This window comes from Oncorhynchus nerka, linkage group LG17 (genome assembly GCF_034236695.1).
Source record: "Oncorhynchus nerka isolate Pitt River linkage group LG17, Oner_Uvic_2.0, whole genome shotgun sequence".
In the NCBI taxonomy this organism is placed as follows: Eukaryota; Metazoa; Chordata; class Actinopteri; order Salmoniformes; family Salmonidae; genus Oncorhynchus; species Oncorhynchus nerka.
Window position 1 is genome coordinate 10,237,365 of NC_088412.1, and position 16,766 is coordinate 10,254,130.

The 16,766-nt window shown below is 44.8% G+C and overlaps 1 non-coding gene across 1 annotated transcript; it reads right to left on the minus strand.

Moving 5' to 3' along the window:
• Positions 1 to 6,649: 6,649 nt before the first annotated feature.
• Positions 6,650 to 6,813, minus strand: LOC115145536 (U1 spliceosomal RNA). The gene has a single exon (XR_003865985.1). It is a non-coding gene; the product is annotated as a U1 spliceosomal RNA (small nuclear RNA).
• Positions 6,814 to 16,766: the final 9,953 nt, after the last annotated feature.

The following is a 16,766-nucleotide window of genomic DNA, read 5'->3' on the forward strand; positions in this document are numbered from 1 at the left end:
ATGTCAGTTTTATGTAAATTAGATTCCATTTGGACTACACGTGTCCGTTTTATGTAAATGAGATTCCATTTGGACTACACATGTCAGTTTTATGTAAATGAGATTCCATTTGGACTACACATGTCAGTTTTATGTAAATTAGATTCCATTTGGACTACACATGTCAGTTTTATGTAAATGAGATTCATGCAGACAATTAACCCAGACCCATTTGATGACATTTTTGTTGTTGTAGTAATGTCTGCGTTGTAATTGCAGAAGGTATAGCTTTAATGTAGGCTTTAGATTGCAATTTTGACCATACACTTCATACTCACCGAAAGAGACCACGTGCGCCACGTGCGTATCTAAAGAAACCCTGAGAAATAACAAATATAACAACTACCACTGTTACAATTCATGAATTTCGTGTATGGCAGTTATACGTGTTGTTGCCATTGTATAATATTCAATTATTATGTTTGTTTATTGTTGTGCTTTTTCTGTTTTTGATTTTGTATTGTTGTCATGGAAATATTATCCAAACTATTTCAATGTGACAAATGTATTCCTGTTTGTGTAAACAAATATTATTACTTGGATGCATAATAAAAATTAATAAAAAATGGTGTCTTGTATTTTTTAAGTAAAACTTGTTATCATGGCACCGAGGAGCGAAATAGCCTGGTCCCAGAGCTGTTTGTGTTGTCTTGACAACTCCTTTGTGCATTGACTTGACAACAACCATAGGAGTTAAATAGATATGGAACCAGGCTTCGTCGCAAAACAATCATTGATAAAGATTGTTGGTAGAAAACCTGTTGCATAATGCCATCACTTTTATCCATTCATTTATAACCAAACAGACTCACAAAGGCTCCTGTTCTGTAATGTGACAGATTAAACCGCCATGATCTGATGACTGGCTGCCTTTCTGCGAATAAATCAGATATTATCCACAATACCACCTTGAAAAGTGGTAAGTAACAATTGTAATTTGTGAGCCATTGGATCATAAAAGGCTGTTATCGTTATTATACAATCGATGTCTCCATTGAATGCCTCTGTTGGTAGATTGAATGGAATGTCTGTGTTTAACCTGAGGATCACAAGCCGAGCTGCAGCTGGAAGGTCCTCAGCTCCAGAGCCGAACAAGGAGAGTCCTCAAACACAACATTCCCAAGACAAAACACTTTCTCGCTGTTACAGGGCCTTTCTGTCATCCTGTGAAGATCCATCCTCTCCCTGGGGCCAGTACTGTTTTCTCAGTCTATGTGGCGGTAGGTAAACCCCAGAGGGTCTGAAGTGCCTGGGGAGATTCTTGAAACAGCAGTGGCTGGACTGAGGACGTTGGAGAACTCTCTTTCCACATGGGCCTGGTGTACAAGGCACTACACAGGCTGGACGAGGCTCTGGTGTTCTTCCAGAGGACAGTCAAGAGTTATTCACTTTTAGAAAAAAGGGTTCCAAAAGGGATCTTCGGCTTTCCCCAAATGACAACCCTTTTTGGTTCCGGGTAGAACCCTTTTTGGCTACATTTAGAACTCTTTTGGGTTCCATGTAGAACTCTCTATGTAAAGGGTTTCACATGGAACCCCAAAAGGGTTTCTTCCTGGAACCAAAAAGCCTCCTTCAAAAGGCTTGTCCTATGGGGACAGCCGAAGAACTGTTTCAGGGTCTAGATAGCATCTTTTTTTCTAAGAGTATAGGAGGTATGCAGGCTATGGATAGGTCTACATCTGCCTATCATACAAAGTATCATGGTAGGAGGGACTTTTTGTTCATTACTTTGTTTATTGAATATATAATATTAAACTGCCTTCGGAAAGTATTCAGACCCCTTAATTCTAAACTGCCTTCGGGAAGTATTCAGACCCCTTAATTCTAAACGGCCTTCGGAAAGTATTCAGACCCCTTAATTCTAAACGGCCTTCGGAAAGTATTCAGACCCCTTAATTCTAAACTGCCTTCGGAAAGTATTCAGACCCCTTCATTCTAAACTGCCTTCGGAAAGTATTCAGACCCCTTAATTCTAAACTGCCTTCGGAAAGTATTCAGACCCCTTAATTCTAAAATGCCTTCGGAAAGTATTCAGACCCCTTAATTCTAAACTGCCTTCGGAAAGTATTCAGACCCCTTAATTCTAAACTGCCTTCGGAAAGTACTCAGACCCCTTAATTCTAAAATGCCTTCGGAAAGTATTCAGACCCCTTCATTCTAAAATGCCTTCGGAAAGTATTCAGACCCCTTCATTCTAAAATGCCTTCGGAAAGTATTCAGACCCCTTCATTCTAAAATGCCTTCGGAAAGTATTCAGACCCCTTAATTCTAAACTGCCTTCGGAAAGTATTCAGACCCCTTAATTCTAAACGGCCTTCGGAAAGTATTCAGACCCCTTAATTCTAAAATGCCTTCGGAAAGTATTCAGACCCCTTTACTTTTTCCACATTTAGTTACATAACAGCCTTATTCTAAAATTGATTAAATTAAAACATGTTCCTCAATCTACACACAATATCCTATAATGACAAAACGAAAACAGGTTTTTAGAAATTTTTGCAAACGTATTAAAAATAAAAAAGAGAAAATACCTTATTTACACAAGTATTTCAGAATCTTTGCTATGAGACTCGAAATTGAGTTCAGGTGCATCATGTTTCCATTGATCATCCTTACGATGTTTCTACAACTTCATTGGCCACCTGTGATAAAGTCAATTGATTGGACATGATTTGGAAAGACACACACCTGTCTATATAAAGTCCCATAATTGACCGTTGCATGTCAAAGCAAAAAACAAACCATGAGGTCGAAGGAATTGTCCGTAGCGCTCCGAGACAGGATTGTGTCGAGGCTCAGATCAGAGGAAGGGTACCAAAAATGTATGCAGCTTTGAATGTCCCCAAGAAGACAGTGATCTCCATCATTCTTAAATGGAAGAAGTTTGGAACCACCAAGACTCTTCCTAGAGCTGATTACATGGCTAAACTGAGCAATTGGGGGAGAAAGGCCTTGGTCAGAGAGGTGGCCAAGAACCCAATGGTCACTGACAGAGCACCAGAGTTCCTCTGTGGAGATGGGAGAACATTCCAGAAGGACAATCATCTCTGCAGCACTCCACCAATCAGGCCTTTATGGTATCGTACCCAGACAGAAGCCACTCCTCAGTAAAAGACACATGACAGCCCGGTTGGAGTTTGCCTAAAGGCACCTAAAAGACTCTCAGACCACGAGAAACAAAATTCTCTGGCCTCATGAAACCAAGATGTAACTATTTTTGGCCTGAATTGTTCATTTTTTTTGCTTTGTCATTATGGGGTATTGTGTGTAGATTGATGAGGAAAAAAACAATTCAATTGATTTTAGAATAAGGCTGTAACGTATCAAAATGTGAAAAAAGTGAAGGGGTCTGAATACTTTCCCGAAGGCACATTGTGCCCATATTTCCAGGATGTCTATGTAACGGGTGTGAAATGGCTAGCTAGTTAGCGGTGGTGCGCGCTAATAGCATTTCAATCGACGTCACTCGCTTCGAGCCCTTGAAGTAGTGGTTCCCCTTGCTCTGCAAGGGCCGCAGCTTTTGTTGAGCGATGGGTAACGATGCTTCGTGGGTGACTGTTGTCTGTGTGCTGAGGGTCCCTGGTTCGAGCCCGGGTATGGGCGAGGTTTGAGCGCGGGTATGGGTGAGGTTTGAGCGCGGGTATGGGCGAGGTTCGAGCACGGGTATGGGTGAGGTTCGAGCGCGGGTATGGGCGAGGTTCGAGCCCGGGTATGGGCGAGGTTTGAGCCCGGGTATGGGCGAGGTTTGAGCTCGGGTATGGGCGAGGTTTGAGCCCGGGTATGGGCGAGGTTTGAGCCCGCGTATGGGTGAGGTTCGAGCCCGGGTATGGGCGAGGGGACGGACGTAAAGTTACATCGACACATGGAATAAAAAAAATGTGTCTTTATTGTGACCAGACTTCCCGGTCCTTTTCTTTATGCAAATTATTTTCAGTTATTCTTTCAAAATATGATTAATTTATTGTAAGAAGGATATTGATGTAATCAGTCAACGGTGCCACCTGTCAATACTTTTAGAGGGAAAAATGTGTTATTTAAATACACTGCTTAAAAAAATAAACAACACAATGTAACTCCAAGTCAATCACACTTCTGTGAAATCAAACTGTCCAATTAGGAAGCAACACTGATTGACAATACATTTCACATGCTGTTGTGCAAATGGAATAGACAACAGGTGGAAATTATAGGCATTTAGCAAGACATCCCCCAATAAAGGAGTGGTTCTGCAGGTGGTGACTACAGACCATTTCTCAGTTACTATGCTTCCTGGCTGATGTTTTGGTCACTTTTGAATGCTGGCAGTGCTTTCACTCTAGTGGTAGCATGAGACGGAGTCTACAACCCACACAAGTGGCTCAGATAGTGCAGCTCATCCAGGATGGCACATCAATGCGAGCTGTGGCAAGAAGGTTTGCTGTGTCTGTCAACGTAGTGTCCAGAGCATGGAGGCGCTACCAGCAGGCCAGTACATCAGGAGACGTGGAGGAGGCCGAAGGAGGGCAACAACCCAGCAGCAGGACCACTACCTCCGCCTTTGTGCAAGGAGGAACAGGAGGAGCACTGCCAGAGCCCTGCAAAATGACCTCCAGCAGGCCACAAATGTGCATGTGTCTGCTCAAACTGTCAGAAACAGACTCCATGAGGGTGGTATGGGGGCCCGACATCCACAGGTGGCGGTTGTGCTTTTACAGCCCAACACCGTGCAGGACGTTTGGCATTTGCCAGAGAATACCAAGATTGGCAAATTCGCCACTGGCGCCCTGTGCTTTTCACAGATGAAAGCAGGTTCACACTGAGCACATGTGACAGACATGACAGTCTGGAGACGCCGTAGAGAACGTTCTGCTGCCTGCAACATCCTCCAGCATGACCGGTTTGGCGGTGGGTCAGTCATGATGTGGGGTGGCATTTCTTTGGGGTCTGCACAGCCCTCCATGTGCTCGCCAGAGGTAGCCTGACTGCCATTATGTACCAAGATGAGATCCTCAGACCCCTTGTGAGACCATATGCTGGTGGAGTTGGCCATGGGTTCCTCCTAATGCAAGACAATGCTAGACCTCATGTGGCTGGAGTGTGTCAGCAGTTCCTGCAAGAGGAAGGCATTGATGCTATGGACTGGCCTGCCTGTTCCCCAGACCTGAATCCAATTGAGCACATCTGGGACATCATGTCTCGCTTTAGTCCAGGTCTGGGAGGAGATCCCTCAGGAGACCATCCGTCACCTCATCAGGAGCATGCCCAGGCGTTGTAGGGAGTTCATACAGGCACGTGGAGGCCACACACTACTGAGCCTCATTTTGACTTGTTTTAAGGACATTACATCAAAGTTAGATCAGCCTGTAGTGTGGTTTTCCACTTTAATTTTGAGTGTGACTCCAAATCCAGACCTCCATGGGTTGATAAATTTGATTTCCATTGATCATTTTTGTGTGATTTTGTTGTCAGCACATTCAACTATGTAAAGAAAGAAGTATTTAATAAGAATATTTCATTCATTCAGATATAGGATGTGTTATTTTAGTGTTCCCTTTATTTTTTTGAGCAGTGTAGTTTCACTGTCCAGCTCTGTCTACACTTGTAAAATATCCAGACACAATGGCATCTGACTCCCTCTGGAGGTTGGCAGGATAATCTGATGAAATGAAAAATCACCCGCGGGCTGTTAGTTGAGGAACCCTGTTTTACTGGGTGGGAAGGCATCTGAGACCGGATATAAGAGCTGCTGCAGTGGTGTCTCCAGGACTGCAGAGGGGAAGTGACTGATGTCAGGCTGACAAGTATGGATCTGTTTCCAGTGGCGTCTATTCGTGGATGCCAAAGGGAAGACAGGCTTCCCAATTCAAAAATAAAATAAATAAAAAAATGTATCTTTCGTCTCTCCGTGTTTCATAATTTCCCTTGTATTCGCAAGAGGCTGAATGTATCTCACAGGAGAAAGCATCGAGTGACACAACGTCCCTTTGTCTCTATACGTGTCGGTAGGCCATTTATCTGATGCTTTCTGATCCAACCATTAATACATACATTGTTGTGCCCCTGGCCGGAGATGATGGAAGTTCAATATATAGCTAGATGTAGAAGGCTAATAATGTTAACTAGCTAACGTTGCCCATTAAAGGAAGTTTAGCGAGCAAAAATTTTAAAGGAAGGTTAGCGAGCAAGCATTTTATACAGGTAGCCTAGGACAACAGCAAATAAAAGTGTGTACTGTATGACAGAGTGATAGACCGTTTTGTCAACATGAAAGAGATGAGGATGGCATTGGTGTTTCTCAACACAAGTAGGGTCAACATGTTTCCCACTTGCACGAACACACACACAAATCAGAAACATGGACAGCCACATATTTTGGCGTACGGTGATTGGACTAAATCGTTTTTGGTCTCTTTTAGTTGTGACTGTATTAGACTAAGCAGAGGTGATTTCATGAATATTTTTCACATATTTCTAACAGTAGAAAACAACACGTGAATCGGATTCAGGACCGAGCAAAGCGATGGACATGGATAAAAATCTTTTTGATTGTAAGGAACGCCTTTAAAACCACAATCACCAAATAATGTAGGTATCTATTTGTGAAAACATCGGCTTTCTTTAACAATTAAATCAGGGGAGAGCGCGAACGCAGTCCCCCACTACCAGAAATTTTGCAATCGAGATTTCCACATTTGAGAAATTCGCAGGGGTCAGCACAGCCGGAGTGCAATGGCTGAGCCTCGCCCTGGGTGAACCGCCTTCTTGATCACGGTGTCTCCCTTGCCAGGTAAGTATGAGTTGTACACGAGTAATGTGGGATAGTGGTTCCCGTGCAAACGTGTTAGTCTAATGGTTATAGCACCACGGCTATTGAGAAAAAAGCCAATCAATTAAATTAATGTTCAGTGTTATTTTGTCTACTTGTAGATGGAGAGGTAAAAACACGTTTGAACTGTTATTTTACTCGTAAAATATGAGTGTTTTTCAATTTTCCCAGGATGCAATTCTGCAGAATTTAGCATAACAAAATAATTTTTAGTAAACGTGTCTGATAGCTGAAACTATAATAAATTATTAGAAATGCCCCTGAGTAACATCCCCAAAATATTCTGAAACACACATAAAGCCAAGTGAATGGAATTTGTGATTTTATTTAGCCTTTCTCGTCTCGTGGTTCTTTTGTCTTCCAGAGAAAAGCCAGACTGCAAATCTACTATAGACCACTAGTGGCCACCCTCCCAGTCCCACACAGCCACCCATGCAGGCACATTGAAACAGGGAGCGCTGGTACAGTTAGAATAGCAGAGTATTGTATTTCAACCACACCGCCTCTTAATTAACAAATTAATAAACGGAAAGAATGTTACTGTCAGCGGTTCCCTGATAATACAAGAGAAGTGGGGACTGCTGAAAAAAATTTAAAAAAAAATAAACGAATGAGCATTGATCAAGAGTCATCAAAATTGTTAAAAGGTTAAAAAAAAAACTAATCTGATAAATGCAACAGTTTGACAATGGATGAAGATACTCCTAACGTGTTACAGTTGTTCAGTGGTGGAAAAAGTACCCAATTTTACATACTTGAGTAAATGTTCAGATACCTTAATAGGAAATGACTCAAGTGAAAGTGAGTCACTCAGTGAAATATTTCTTGAGGATTTAAATATACTCAAGTATCAAAAGTAAATGTAATAGCAAATATGTACTCAATTATCAGAATCATTACAAATTCCTTATATTAAGCAAACTAGATGGGACAATTGTTTGTGTTTAAAATGTAAATAAACAAAATACAGACAGCCAGGGGCATACTTTATCACTCAGGCATCATTTACAAACAAAGCATGTGTTTAGTGAGTCCACCAGATCAGAGGCAGTAGGGATGACCAGGGATGTTCTCTGTTTAGTGAGTCCACCAGATCAGAGGCAGTAGGGATGACCAGGGATGTTCTCTGTTTAGTGAGTCCGCCAGATCAGAGGCAGTAGAGATGACCAGGGATGTTCTCTTGATAAGGGCAGTAGAGATGACCAGGGATGTTCTCTTGATAAGGGCAGTAGAGATGACCAGGGATGTTCTCTTGATAAGGGCAGTAGAGATGACCAGGGATGTTCTCTTGATAAGGGCAGTAGAGATGACCAGGGATGTTCTCTTGATAAGTGTGTGAACTGAACCATTTTTGTCCTGCTAAACATTCATAATGTAACGAGTACTTTTGGGTGTCAGGAAAAATGTACGGAGTAAAAAGTATATACATTTTCTTTAAGACTGTAGTGAAGTAAAAGTAAAAGTTGTCAAAAATATGAACGCATTTTATTTAACCTTTTTTTTAAACTAGGCAAGTCAGTTAAGAACAAATTCTTATTTACAATGACGGCCTACCAGAAGGCAAAAGGCCTCCTGCGGGGGACGGGGCTGGAATAAAAAATACAATTTAAATATAGAACAAACACACATCACAGCAAGAGAGACACCACAACACCACAGCAAGAGAGACACCACAGCAAGAGAGACACCACAAGAAGAGAGACACCACAAGAAGAGAGACACCACAACACCACATGAAGAGAGACACCACAACACCACATGAAGAGAGACACCACAACACCACATGAAGAGAGACACCACAACACCACATGAAGAGAGACACCACAGCAAGAGAGACACCACAACACCACATGAAGAGAGACACCACAGCAAGAGAGACACCACAACACCACATGAAGAGAGACACCACAACACCACATGAAGAGAGACACCACAACACCACATGAAGAGAGACACCACAACACCACATGAAGAGAGACACCACAACACCACATGAAGAGAGACACCACAACACCACATGAAGAGAGACCTAAGACAACAACTGAAAGATTAGTGGAATCTGTGTGGGTAGCTGGACAGGTAGGATGACTGACAGTGAAGGTGAACAGGTGGTCATGTGTCAGGTGACAGACGAATGGATGAGACTGAGGCAGGAATTCCTTTAACCATAAAGTGGTATATTTACTGAGTAGTCTGTGCTGCATCACAAAGGAAACAAATAACATGTATACAATCAAATTCATAATCAAATATCAAATCATTTCAGTCATTATTATCATAAATCATGAAAGAATACAAACAGTGAATGGTTATACAATCTATAATCCCCATGATCCAAGTCAATCAGTTAGCAAACAATGACGTTTCTCATTTCACGCTTTCAACAGTCTTCATGTGTACATATAATTCATTTCAATACACATGAACCATATCGATTAGGTAATTGGCCTATGAGGATCTGTAGGGCCGTGATCATTGACAATTCACATTACACAATATGTTTGAAGCTGCGCTCCAAGCCGCGCTCCGCGGTAATAACTATTAACAGTAACTGAATGGCCCACTCTCCCGATCGCCACAGATAATTCAGAAAGGTAACATGACAGGTAACAGAGTCGGTGGACTTACGTGGATTCATGGACGCACAGAACTTCTGGATGAGATGGAGTTAAGGAAGAGAAAGCAGCGAGATCAGGCGATGGCAATTTCCTCCTTTTATGGAGTTGAGATTTGTCAGACATTTCCACCTGACCTAATTAAAGTGTCGGTTTTGTGATAAAACAAAGGTGTGGTTGAATTTATTCTGCCAGTGTGTCTACTTATTGTCTCTGCCTTTAGGCCTATTTATCACGGTGTCAAGGCAGATGAACTAACAGTTTATAGAGCAAACAACGCAATTATCACAACACAAAGGTTGTAATGTGGCTAACATGGCACCGCTACTGTCTGCTTCTTCTGTTGCTTCTTCCCTGGTCAGATAACTTCATTACAGTACCCTGGGTCAGTTCATCCAGGCAAAGCTGTCATCAAGGCAAAGGGTGGCTATTTGAAGAATCTCAAAAATAAAATATATTTTGATTTGTTTAACACTTTTTTGGTTACTACATGATTCCATATGTGTTATTTCATAGTTGTGATGCCTTCACTATTATTCTACAATGTAGAAAATAGTACAAATAAAGAAAAACCCTTGAATGAGTAGGTGTTTTAAAACTTTGGACCGGTAGTGTATATTTTAGTCATGGTTAGCCTGGTCCCATACTCTGACAGTCATAGTTAGCCTGGTCCTATACTCTGACAGTCATAGTTAGCCTGGTCCCATACTCTGACAGTCATAGTTAGCCTGGTCCCATACTCTGACAGTCATAGTTAGCCTGGTCCCATACTCTGACAGTCATAGTTAGCCTGGTCCCATACTCTGACAGTCATAGTTAGCCTGGTCCCATACTCTGACAGTCATAGTTAGCCTGGTCCCATACTCTGACAGTCATAGTTAGCCTGGTCCCATACTCTGACAGCCATAGTTAGCCTGGTCCCATACTCTGACAGTCATAGTTAGCCTGGTCCCATACTCTGACAGTCATAGTTAGCCTGGTCCCATACTCTGACAGCCATAGTTAGCCTGGTCCCATACTCTGACAGTCATAGTTAGCCTGGTCCCATACTATATTGTTATCCTGGATCATGGTCTCAGAGGCTTTGAGATGTTCAGTGACAGATTTGAAGCCACTTTGGCCAGAAGAGATTTTCATACCATAATGTCACATTGGGGAGAGGCTTCGGTGTTGACTGTGTTTTTCTGTGAATATTGAACATTATTAGTATAATAACAATTATTATTCAGTTTTAAGTTGTATTAGTCTTATGTAGACTGATGGTGTTGTTGGTCCATTGACAAGTTCCTCAGTGATGTGGACGCCAAGGAATTTAAAACTTGTGACTCTGACAGCCAAGGAAATTAAAACTCTTGACTCTCTACTGCAGTGCCGTTGTTGCCAGATCGGGGCATGTTCCCTCCTCCACTTCCTGAAGTCAACAATTAACTCCTTTGTTTTGCTGACATTGAGGGAGAGGTTGTTGTCGTGGCACCAGTTCACCAGTTCACTTACCTCCTCCCTATAGGCTGGCTCGTTGTTGTTGGTTATCAGGCTTACAATTATTGTGTCGTCAGCAAACTTGATGAAGGAGTTGTTGACGTGCAAAGCCACGTAGTCATGGGTGAACAGGGAGTACAGCAGAGGACTGAGGACACACCCCTGGGGGGGGCCCTTGTGTTTAAGAGTCAGTGTGGAGGAGGTGATGTTGCCAATCCTCACAGCCTGTGGTCTGCCCGGCTGGACACCACCCTCTGCAACTGGATCCTAGACTTCCTCCAGGATCCAGTTTCAGGATCCAGTCCCTCTTGAGTTGCTGCTTGTAGGAGGGGAGTAGGAACAGAGAGATGTGATCTGATTGGCCGAAATGGGGGTGGGGGGGGGGGTGGCTTTGTATGCTTAACGTCTGTTTGTGTATACATGGTCAAGAACGCTGGATCCTGTTGATGATATTTGGGGCAAAAATGATTTTAGATGGGCTTGGTTAAAGTCACCCGCAACAATAAAGACTGCTTCCGGGTTGAGAGGATTATTGCTGGCTAATGTTGTTGTACAGTTCGCTGAGCGCAGCCTTGATGTTAGCTTGTGGTGGTATGTGAATTTCCTCATCATATAGTGGGGTCAGTATTTAGCGTCAGAAACTCTAGGTCAGGTGAACAGGAGCTCACAATGTTTTCAACTTCACTACACCAGGAATTGCTTATGAGGAAACATACCCCTCCCCCTGGACTCTTACCAGAAGCCGCCGTCCGATCCATTCGGAATATGGAGAAGCCGGTGTGGTTTAATAGCAGAGTCGAGTGAACTGTCCATAAGACGCATCTCAGGGAAAGCTAAGACATAGCATTCCCTGATGTCCCTCTGCGATTGAAGCCTTGCTCTGAGTTCACAAGGTTTAGTTGGACATTAGCCATCAGGATACTAGGAAGAGGAGGCCTTGTAGCCCTTCTTCTCAGCTAGCCATCAGGATACTAGGAAGAGGAGGCCTTGTAGCCCTTCTTCTCAGCTAGCCATCAGGATACTAGGAAGAGGAGGCCGTGTAGCCCGTCTTCTCAGCTAGCCATCAGGATACTAGGAAGAGGAGGCCATGTAGCCCTTCTTCTCAGCTAGCCATCAGGATACTAGGAAGAGGAGGCCATGTAGCCCTTCTTCTCAGCTAGCCATCAGGATACTAGGAAGAGGAGGCCGTGTAGCCCGTCTTTTCAGCTGGACATCAGGATACTAGGAAGAGGAGGCCATGTAGCCCATATTTTCAGCCTAGCCATCAGGATACTAGGAAGAGGAGGCCGTGTAGCCCGTCTTCTCAGCTAGCCATCAGGATACTAGGAAGAGGAGGCCATGTAGCCCGTATTTTCAGCTGGACCTCAGGATACTAGGAAGAGGAGGCCGTGTAGCCCGTCTTCTCAGCCTAGCTTGGAGTCCTCCTTTCCTTAATCTGCTTTGGTCGCCGGAGTTGCCTTAGGTCATCTTGGCCAGGAGCAACAGGTAAGCCCGCTGTGCAGGGAAAAAAAGGACTGGAAGGATTAGTTGTCTAAGTAGCTGTTCATTCTTAGCCTGGGTACCAGTCAGTTTGTGATAACAAACTCCCTGTTCTCAGTGTCATATGCCAAACATGCAGTACGACAGGAGTCTCATTACATAAAAGTGCCTTTGTTTCCACGTTTCCACTCCTCCGTTACCTTTTGATATTTTTCAAAAGCAGGTGGCCTAGTGGTTAGAGGCAGCAGGTAGCCTAGTGGTTAGAGGCAGCAGGGTAGCCTAGTGGTTAGAGGCAGCAGGGTAGCCTAGTGGTTAGAGGCAGCAGGGTAGCCTAGTGGTTAGGGGCAGCAGGGTAGCCTAGTGGTTAGAGGCAGCAGGTGGCCTAGTGGTTAGAGCGTTGGACTAGTAACCAGCAGGTAGCCTAGTGGTTAGAGGCAGCAGGGTAGCCTAGTGGTTAGAGGCAGCAGGGTAGCCTAGTGGTTAGAGGCAGCAGGGTAGCCTAGTGGTTAGAGGCAGCAGGTAGCCTAGTGGTTAGAGCGTTGGACTAGTAACCAGCAGGTAGACTAGTGGTTAGGGGCAGCAGGGTGGCCTAGTGGTTAGGGGCAGCAGGGTAGCCTAGTGGTTAGAGGCAGCAGGTGGCCTAGTGGTTAGAGCGTTGGACTAGTAACCAGCAGGTAGACTAGTGGTTAGAGGCAGCAGGGTGGCCTAGTGGTTAGGGGCAGCAGGTGGCCTAGTGGTTAGAGGCAGCAGGTAGCCTAGTGGTTAGGGGCAGCAGGTAGCCTAGTGGTTAGAGGCAGCAGGGTAGCCTAGTGGTTAGAGGCAGCAGGTGGCCTAGTGGTTAGGGGCAGCAGGTAGCCTAGTGGTTAGGGGCAGCAGGTAGCCTAGTGGTTAGAGGCAGCAGGGTAGCCTAGTGGTTAGAGGCAGCAGGTGGCCTAGTGGTTAGGGGCAGCAGGGTAGCCTAGTGGTTAGAGGCAGCAGGGTAGCCTAGTGGTTAGAGGCAGCAGGTGGCCTAGTGGTTAGGGGCAGCAGGTGGCCTAGTGGTTAGAGGCAGCAGGTAGCCTAGTGGTTAGAGGCAGCAGGTAGCCTAGTGGTTAGAGGCAGCAGGTAGCCTAGTGGTTAGAGGCAGCAGGGTAGCCTAGTGGTTAGGGGCAGCAGGTGGCCTAGTGGTTAGAGGCAGCAGGTAGCCTAGTGGTTAGAGGCAGCAGGTAGCCTAGTGGTTAGGGGCAGCAGGGTGGCCTAGTGGTTAGAGGCAGCAGGTAGCCTAGTGGTTAGGGGCAGCAGGGTGGCCTAGTGGTTAGAGGCAGCAGGTAGCCTAGTGGTTAGGGGCAGCAGGGTGGCCTAGTGGTTAGAGGCAGCAGGTAGCCTAGTGGTTAGGGGCAGCAGGGTGGCCTAGTGGTTAGAGGCAGCAGGTAGCCTAGTGGTTAGGGGCAGCAGGGTAGCCTAGTGGTTAGAGGCAGCAGGGTAGCCTAGTGGTTAGGGGCAGCAGGTAGCCTAGTGGTTAGGGGCAGCAGGTAGCCTAGTGGTTAGGGGCAGCAGGTAGCCTAGTGGTTAGAGGCAGCAGGGTAGCCTAGTGGTTAGAGGCAGCAGGTGGGTTAGGGGCAGCAGGTAGCCTAGTGGTTAGGGGCAGCAGGTAGCCTAGTGGTTAGAGGCAGCAGGGTAGCCTAGTGGTTAGGGGCAGCAGGGTAGCCTAGTGGTTAGAGGCAGCAGGGTAGCCTAGTGGTTAGAGGCAGCAGGGTAGCCTAGTGGTTAGGGGCAGCAGGGTAGCCTAGTGGTTAGGGGCAGCAGGGTAGCCTAGTGGTTAGGGGCAGCAGGGTAGCCTAGTGGTTAGGGGCAGCAGGGTAGCCTAGTGGTTAGGGGCAGCAGGTAGCCTAGTGGTTAGAGGCAGCAGGGTAGCCTAGTGGTTAGAGCGTTGGACTAGTAACCGGAAGGTTGCAAGTTCAAACCCCCGAGCTGACAAGGTACAAATCTGTCGTTACAGGCAGTTAACCCACTGTTCCTAGGCCGTCATTGAAAATAAGAATTTGTTCTTAACTGGCTTGCCTAGTTAAATAAAGGTAAAATTAAAAAAAATACGAGGGGAGGACGGAGGAACGGACTCAAGCTAAAACCAATTGAGCTCCTCCCACAGAGTACAGGAAGTGGAACGTCAAGCAGATCTGGATTTCAGGCTAATTTGATCTGTGGAATATGGCCAGACCAGCACAGCCTACCTACACCAGTACCTTAGATACATAATGGAAAGCTAGAGAGATACTGCTGCTCCTGCAGTATATTGAACCTATCCAACTGTTATGGGTGACATTGCATTGTGCACCACTGCACCGTAACAGTATTGAGGATCTGTGTTGACAATCAATGACACACCACATGTCCTGACATGTGCTTTCGCCCGGTGATTTCCATGGAAACCATACTGTATGGACAGGATACTATGGGGTTCTGTAACATCATGATTTTCAAAACCCCGTTTTTTAAAAATTTTACCTTTATTTAACTAGGCAAGTCCGTTAAGAACAAATTCTTATTTTCAATGACGGCCTAGGAACAATTTGATTTGATTTTCATGAGGTACTGTATCTGGGGCGGCAGGTAGCCTAGTGGTTAGAGCGTTGGACTAGTAACTGAAAGGTTGCAAGATCAAATCCCTGAGCTGCCAGTCATTCTGCCCCTTAACAAGGCAGTTGTTAAGGGGATTTGATCTTGCAACCTTTTGGTTACTAGTCCAACGCTCTAACCACTAGGCCACCTGCCACCCCAGATACAGCACCTCGTGAAAATCAAATCAAATTGTATTTGTCACATGCGCCAAATACAACAGGTCTTGCCTTACAGTGAAACGCTTACTTACAAGCCCTTAACGAACACTGCAGTAAGGCAATTTTTGCTACAGGGCTTTCTCCTATAGAGCTCCATTTTTAGGTGTTGTTGTGCCCTCTCCACAACTGTCTTGGTGTGTTTGGACCATGATAGTTTGTTGGTGATGTGGACACCAAGGAACTTCAAACTCTCGACCCGCTCCACTGCAGCCCCATCGATGTGAATGGATGCATGCTCGGCCCTACTTTGCCACGAACAGCTAATTTGTCTTGATCACGTTGAGGGAGAGGTTGTTGTCCTTGTACCACACTGCCAGGTCTCTGACCTCCTTCCTATAGGCCGTCTCATCGTTGTCGGTGATCAGGCCAACCATCGGTGTGTTGTCGGCAAACTTAATGACTGTGTTGGAGTCGTGCTTGGCTATGCAGTCATGGGTGAACAGGGAGTACAGGAGGGGACTAAGCACGCACCCCTCAGGGGCCCCGTCTTGAGGATCAGCGTGGCAGATGTGTTGTTACCTACCCTTACCACGTGGGGGCAGCCCGTCAGGATGTCCAGGATCCAGTTGCAGAGGGAGGAGTTATGTCCCAGGGACCCTTAGCTTATTGCTGAGCTTTGAGGGCACTATGGTGTTGAACGCAGAGCTGTAGTCAATGAACAGCATTCTCACATAGGTGTTCCTTTTGTCCAGGTGGGAAATGGCAGTGTGGAGTGCAATAGAGACTGCATCATCTGTGGATCTGTTTGGGCGGTATACAAATTGGAGTGGGTGTAGGGTTTCTGGGATGATGGTGCTGATGTGAGCCATGACCAGCCTTTCAAAGCACTTCATGGCTACAGACGTGAGTGCTACAGGTCGGTAGTCATTTAGGCAGGTTACCTTGGTGTTCTTGGGCAAAGGGACGATGGTGGTCTACTTGCAACATGTAGGTATTACAGACTCAGTCAGAGACAGGTTGAAAATGTCAGTGAAGACACTTGCCAGTTGGTTTGTATTTATTTGATTATAGGCTAGAATAAACAAGAGTTAAATAGCCTCCTCTAGGATATGGATATCTAGGAGATCAATGTGGTTTTAGGGTTGAAAATATCTGGCCAGCTGCGCCCCATGACCAAATGTAACAAGCCTATAACTAAATAAATACATACAGCAAGCAGACGAGGCCAAAACTACAACTGTATTCACACTGAAATACCATAGTCCAAACCTGAATTACTGGAGAGAAATTACTATAAAACACCAATAGAACTAAATACAAAATATTATTCAAGTAATAGTTTTAAACACATTTTTATACAGTGAATCAAATCCAATTTATTTTTAACAAGTCTTTTAATTAATGCATTTAAAGTACTCAAAAAAAGAAAAGAATTACACAATACATTTTTTGAATTTCTTTAGTAAAAATGTTCAAAGTGAACAACAATGTTTGCTACTGTATAAAACACAGTGAACATTAAAATCAGACAGTAGTTTTTTAAAACTTTTTAATCATTGTGTGTTCTTTCGGGCCTAGATCTTCATTTCACCT